The 6579-nt window shown below is 44.2% G+C and overlaps 1 pseudogene; it reads left to right on the forward strand.

The window, feature by feature from the left end:
- Positions 1 to 732: 732 nt before the first annotated feature.
- LOC147009401 (signal recognition particle RNA) lies at positions 733 to 873 on the forward strand (annotated as a pseudogene).
- The last annotated feature ends 5706 nt before the right edge of the window (positions 874 to 6579 follow it).

Consider the following 6579-nt stretch of genomic DNA (forward strand, 5'->3'; position numbering starts at 1 on the left):
ATGATCCGCTGTGGCGACCCCTAAAAGGGAGCAGCCGAAAGAAGAAGAAGAGGAGACATGTTTTAAGTGATTTTCAACCCCCCCCCCCCCAAAAAAAAATTGTTGGAGCAAAAATATTTTTTTTGCATTTCTACATGTTTTAAGTGATTTCCAACCCCCACCCCCCAAAATAAATTGTTTGAGAAAAATTTTTTTTTTTGCATTTCTACATGTTTTAAGTGATTTTCAACCCCCCCCCCCAAAAAAATTGTTAGAGCAAAATTTTTTTTTTTGCATTTCAACATGTTTTAAGTGATTTTCGACCCCCCGCAAAAAAAATTGTTAGAGAAAATTTTTTTGGGGCATTTCAACATGTTTTCAGTGATTTCCAACCCCCCCCCCCAACCAGAGAAAAAAAAATTTTGTTTGCATTTCTACATGTTTTAAGTGATTTCCAACCCCCACCCCCAAAAAAAAAATTAGAGAAAAAAAATTTTTTTTGCATTTCTACGTTTTGTGATTTCCAACCCCCACCCCCCAAAAAAATAATTGTTAGAGAATTTTTTTTTTTTGCATTTCTACATGTTTTAAGTGATTTCCAACCCCCACCCCCCCAAAAAAAAAATTGTAAGAGAAAAAAATGTTTGCAACTTTTTTTTCAACAAAATTTCGATTTTTTTTATCGAACAGAGCGGTGTTATCGTCGGCCTCGACGGTTCCGATTAATTATCGGGCGTATTAAGCCCACTACCAACCGGGCGTAGTGGCGTGCGCCTGTAATCCGGCTACTCGGAGGCTTGGGTTGGAGGATCGCTTGAGGACGGGAGCTCTGCGCTGGGCCACGCTATGAGAGGGTGTAGGGCAGCCCGGAATCATGGCGAAACCCAATCCTTATCCCTGTGTCGTAAGAGGCGACCAGGGTTGCGTCAGGAAGGGCATCCGGCGTAAAACCTTTGCCAAATCAGTATGCGGATCATAACGGATGATCCGCTGTGGCGACCCCTAACGGGAGCAGCTGAAAGAAGAACATTAAGCCCACTACCAACCCTTTACGTGAAGCAAGATGGAGATTCAATTAAAGAAAAGACGAAGCGAAACGGGAAAACAGTTCAACATGATGCACATTTATTCCGCGGCACACGGAGAGCACACAAATACAATTAAAACAATTATGCACAAAAAGCAAATGTAACAAAAGAAACAATGATGCAGAGATACTACCGAATAAGACCGACACACGGCAACACTTACACAGTTTTACTTCACCAGACTGGCGCCACACACACACGTTTACACAGAAACAAAAGAAAAGGCCACCCTCAAAGACAAGGGGGCAGACGGGGCCTGTGGGCCAATATTTGCGCGGGTCCTGAAAGAGCGGTCAGGTCCGCGAGACCGGGTGGGTCCTACCCGTGTCTTTGTGATGAGCTGCAAATGTGGCAGCGTGGCGGTGCCCCGACTTCGTGCTCCTTCGCGGGTTTCGTTGGCACTGCTTGGAGTGGGGTGGGAACGGGGCCCCCTTTTCGCACTATCTCAGCGCGGGGAAAAGGGGGAATTGTTGATGCTCTGGTGAAAGAGTATAGCTGGCTTGCTTGGGTCCCGTGACGAGCGATTCCACCGCGAACTCGTCGCCGAAGGCCGTCTTCCTTGCCTCGGACCCGAGCTCCTCGGACTCTTCCCCCAATTCTCCTCAGCCGACTGCAGCAAACCACCTAGACGCCCTCACCTCCCGACTCCAGTCCGAGCTCCAACCCAACTCTGCCTCAAAACTCTTCGATTTTCTGCCACTCTCTGCTCTTCCAAAACCGACTCTGCCTTTCTGCCACTCTCCGCTCTCCGCTCTTCGCTCTTCGCTCTTCGCTCTTCGCTCTTCGCTCTTCCAAGGCCGACTCTCCGCTCTTCCAAGGCCGACTCTGCTCAAACCGACTCTGCCCAGATTCGCCCTGCGCTCGGCGCTTTATAGGCCGGCAGGAGAACCCATATGCAAATTTCTGGATCAGAACGAGCTCGGGGGCGGAGCCACGCTCGCCCATTGGACGGAGAAAAAGGGGCGCGAATCTCCCCTGATCCTATAATTTGCATATCTCGATTCCACACAGACGCGCCTGGAGGCGGGGCCAAATCCCTCCGCGCTTGCTGATTGGACGGATCAGAAGTGGGCGTGTAGCATTCCTGATCCGAATTCTCCTCGGAAAGGCCGCATTTTGCACTCGCGGCTCGGCGCGTGTCTTGTCCGAGCCCAGGACAGCCCTACGCTCGGTGCTCACAGGTGGTGCGGGAATGGCCGCAGAAGGAGAGAGGTGAAGGTGGTGGAGGGTTTATGGTGGTGGTTTATGGCCATGGTGCCGTTTGGAATGGCGGTGATGCGATGTTTGCGGGAGCGAGTTGTGAAGGTAAAGATCGTGGCTGTTGGCGTTGTTGTTGTGAAGCGGCGTTGTGGTTGGTGGTTGTTGTGTGATGGCGGTTGAAGCGTGGTTGGTTCAAAATAAAGATAGAACAGAAAAACGGCTATCTCAAAGAGTCGCAGCCCGAATGAATCACATTTATTCCCTCTAAACAATGGGTTTGGGGCTAACTACACATGTACTTACAGAGCTATCTCACCTACGGGACCTGAATGGTGGTTTGCGAATTTCCACAACCGCAACAATATACATATATACATATATATATATATATATATATATATATATATATATATATATATATATATATATATACATATATCGGGGCGTATTATGTTATACCTGTCGTCCGTCTGTCTGTCTGTCCGTCTGTTCCTGTCCGCACTCTAACCCCCAAAGTTTTCAACTTTCACGTTTCATATTTGGTACATAGGTACAGACTGTGGAGCCGTTGTGTTGCGACATACGTTCGTCATCTAAAGTTGTTGCCATGGCAACCGGGATGCTGTTTTCCATCCGTTCCTGTCCGCACTCGAACTCCCAACACTACATATTACTTTTTCTTTTAGATGCATTTCTCATGGCAAGGCAAGTACCATAAAATTCGGACCATTGAGCCTATCGTTATATAAGCCGCATCCCCTAAATTTTAAAAAATGGAATTTAAACACACACAAGCCGCACTGGTTTATAAGCCGCAGATGTTGCACAAAAAAACCAAGCGCAAAAACGTCCGAAAATTAGCCACAAAAAGTGATCGATCTTGCTTTGAGTCTAATCTGAACAATAGAAACACCCCGACCATCCATGCCATTGGCATTTCCTACCTCTGAAAGCCTTTGTTGACTTTTTGCAGCGAGAAAGTTCACCCCTCTGTGAGTTTTGAATTCCTCGTGTGGACCTCTTGTTTCTTCATACCGTACTCTTACCAAATCAATATCTCTCTAAATATATTCTGAGGTCGCAAACTCATCACTGAAGAAAGCAGGGAAACACACAAACAGCCGCGGCGATCAGGTGAGACACTTGGAGTGTGGATTGAACTTTTTCTAGCTCAGCTGTGGTTTACCTCACTCATTCTACGTTTTTCAAGTTTCGGTTAACAATGCAAGGTAATAAACGTAAATATAAATACCATAGAGATAAATAACGACGTCGATCCAAGTAAGAAGAATAACCTCTCTGCGATGAGTCAGGAAAATTAGTTGACTTTCTGCAGGAAGAGGACTTTTACAGTGAGTTTTTAATTCATGAAGAGACAAAACCAGTTTTGAAACCTAATGTGAATCTAAACATAGACTGGAGACTGACGACAACAACTTGATTTGGCCTGAACGCGTCATTGAGAAAACCCGCAACATCAGTAGATTTTGTCATGTTCATGTTTTCATTTTTTTTCCTTTCTGTTTTTATCTACCACACTATTTTTTTTACTGATTACAATATACAAATACAGATATTGCTTTGTAATTATTTGGATCAGATTTCACTGCAATGCTTTAGAAAAAATATTCTTAGACCAGTGTTTTTAAAACGATAAATGTATAAACAGGCGAGCATTGGGTGGCTTTGACACCAACTCTGGTTGTTAACGCCATGAACGAACTTTGGTACATCACAGACGATGAAGGTCGCGGTCAAGTTTCATTGGAATTGCACGTGTAGTTTCTGCAAAGAAAGCAAATACCCATTTTGGGCCCCCGCTCCCTCCCCCTCCCCAAACACCCCCCAAAGGCCCAATTTTTTTCATGCCGTGAAACAACTTTGGCACATGCTGGGTTGATAAATGGTGTGGTCAAGTTTCATCGAAATTGTGTGTGCCTGGAATGTGTGACCTAGATTCCCAGAAATCCAAGATGGCGTCCAAGTTGGCAGCACGCATACAAAGTCACCACTATCTATTCTGGCAGAAGAGGCTTTAGGTTTTGAATAAAAATAGGTTTTTAATTTTTTTTTTAAATAGGTTTTTGAGGGAGTAGAATTCAAATATATGCATCGAATCATCATTTGAGCATTAATATACTTCAAACAGGTGTAGTATGGGATAAATTGATGACAATTATGGGAAGTAAATATCCCCAATGAGACATTTCCTTTTTTTTTTGCAGATAATGCACTCGGATTGTTGCATCATTTGTGGGAAGACTGACGATAACCTGAAATGCACTGAGAATAAAACTCCCGAGCGTGTTGCACCTCGATAGCCGCAATGCAAGTACTTATTCACTGGATTGCTCACGCAATCCGGACAGAGTCTGACAACACGCCATGTTACAATACGGCCTCGACGTCAAGGCCTCCTTTTTATTGTGCATGCACGAGGACTTCGCATGCTTCCAGGGAGTTGCTAATCACAGAACAAACATACATTGACACTGTAGGGTTACATAACTTTTGCCAGTAGCTTGTTATACATATAATCTCAACACACCGAGGAAGTCCTGAAAACCGATGAATATTTCCGAAAGAATGTAGTCCTTTCAGGAACCTGATGCACTGCCAGTTGATTTGGATCTTCAAGGTCGTTGGAGTGCCACTGACTTTCTGAAGAATAGTGCTAAGTGGCACAAAATGTGTCACCTAAAATTCACCAGCTCAACATTTGAAAGGAGTCGAGAGTAACACAAAAACAAATGAAGAGACCAACCATAAGGAAGAGAAAAAAGTCGAACTGCCAGGATAAGGTCTCAAGGATGCCACTTGAGAGAAGAGAAGGATGGGTATGAGGAGAAAGGTGTCACTCCAGACAAAGATAGCTGTAAACTTTGCTTCCTTCCTCCAGGATTCCAACAATTAGGAAGAATTCTTTGTTCGCCTCACTGAAGACATGGTGACCTGTGACTACCCAGATGGCAAAGAAGTCGATATCACCTCTGGTCAATCTGTTGCATCGAGCATTAGCAATGTTATGCTAAACTCCGACCACAAGGAAGCCGACACAAGAACGTGTCACCATGTCCAAGATGCTGTCCAAAGAGTTGCAACTACAGTTATGATCAGTACAGTGGATACAGATGTTCTGGAGATTCGACGGAGAATATCATCTCTGAGCTTACGTTGCATACCCTGATACTCAGCTGTGGGTAGCTCTCGGCAAAGAGAAACATTTCTGATATCAGCATGCCAACTCTATCATTCAAGATATTGGCGAAAACAAGTCACGCAGCCTTCCATTTTTCCATGCCTTGACAGGATCCGACACCACGTCACAATTCTGTGGAAGAGGAAAGCAATATCTGTGGAAGATATGAAGGCATTCACTGCACCAACAGATGGATTTCCTTTTCCACAGCAGGATCCGTTTCGACCATTGGATGACAAATCGGTGCCCTTTGCTTTGATAGAACAGTTCACGTTCCGCCCCATGAATGGTTCACGCATGCTTGAGAGTGTAAATGACCTGAGACAAGAGCTTTTATTTCATGGTAAAAGATTTTTTGGAATGGAAAACCTTCCACCAACACAGCTTGTACTTATCCAACACACTAACTGATGTATCTATCAAGCCAACATCTGGTTAGCGAGCTTGAAGAGCCAGCAAAACGCACTGAGTCCAGAAGCCTTTGGCTGGACAAAATCTGAGGACAGCTGGAAACCAGTGTGGATGACACTCCCAGAAGCCACAAAAAACTGGAGAGAACTCATAAAATGTGGATGTAAGACTGAGCCCCTGTGTACATGTAAGTGTGTCTGCAAGAACAACTGACTGGAGTGGACAGCCCAATGCCAGTGTTGTGGAAACTGTGCATAATAAACCTGTGATTGTCATTTGACATTTAGTTGTGAAGTCTTTTGATGTGCAAGAACGGTGTGTAGAATTACGGCATTAACTAGTCGTGTAAGGTGTAAACGAGGCTGTCATAGATCGAAGTACATGATCTATAACGTGACTTGATTTGGTCAGGATTGTATTTCAGGTTTGACGGTGAAGATAAAATAGTATCAATGAATCCTCACCAAGTCAACTATTTAATGATGTTCATATCATATCGCAATGTACATGTACGTAAATCACAATCTCAAAATGAATAGACGTGTTCATTTTGGCCACCATATTGAATTATCACTTGTTGCATTATGGAAACGTAATTGATTGAAACGCTGCAACGTCAGTGTTCTACAACCAGCAATTCGTATTATCCGTGCAATCTTGAATATTTCAGCCTGGCTGAAGATTGAGATATTAAAACTTTTG

This window comes from Eptatretus burgeri, chromosome 17, assembly GCF_056783735.1.
Source record: "Eptatretus burgeri isolate ZD-2024b chromosome 17, Ebu_testis_v1, whole genome shotgun sequence".
Taxonomy (NCBI): domain Eukaryota; kingdom Metazoa; phylum Chordata; class Myxini; order Myxiniformes; family Myxinidae; genus Eptatretus; species Eptatretus burgeri.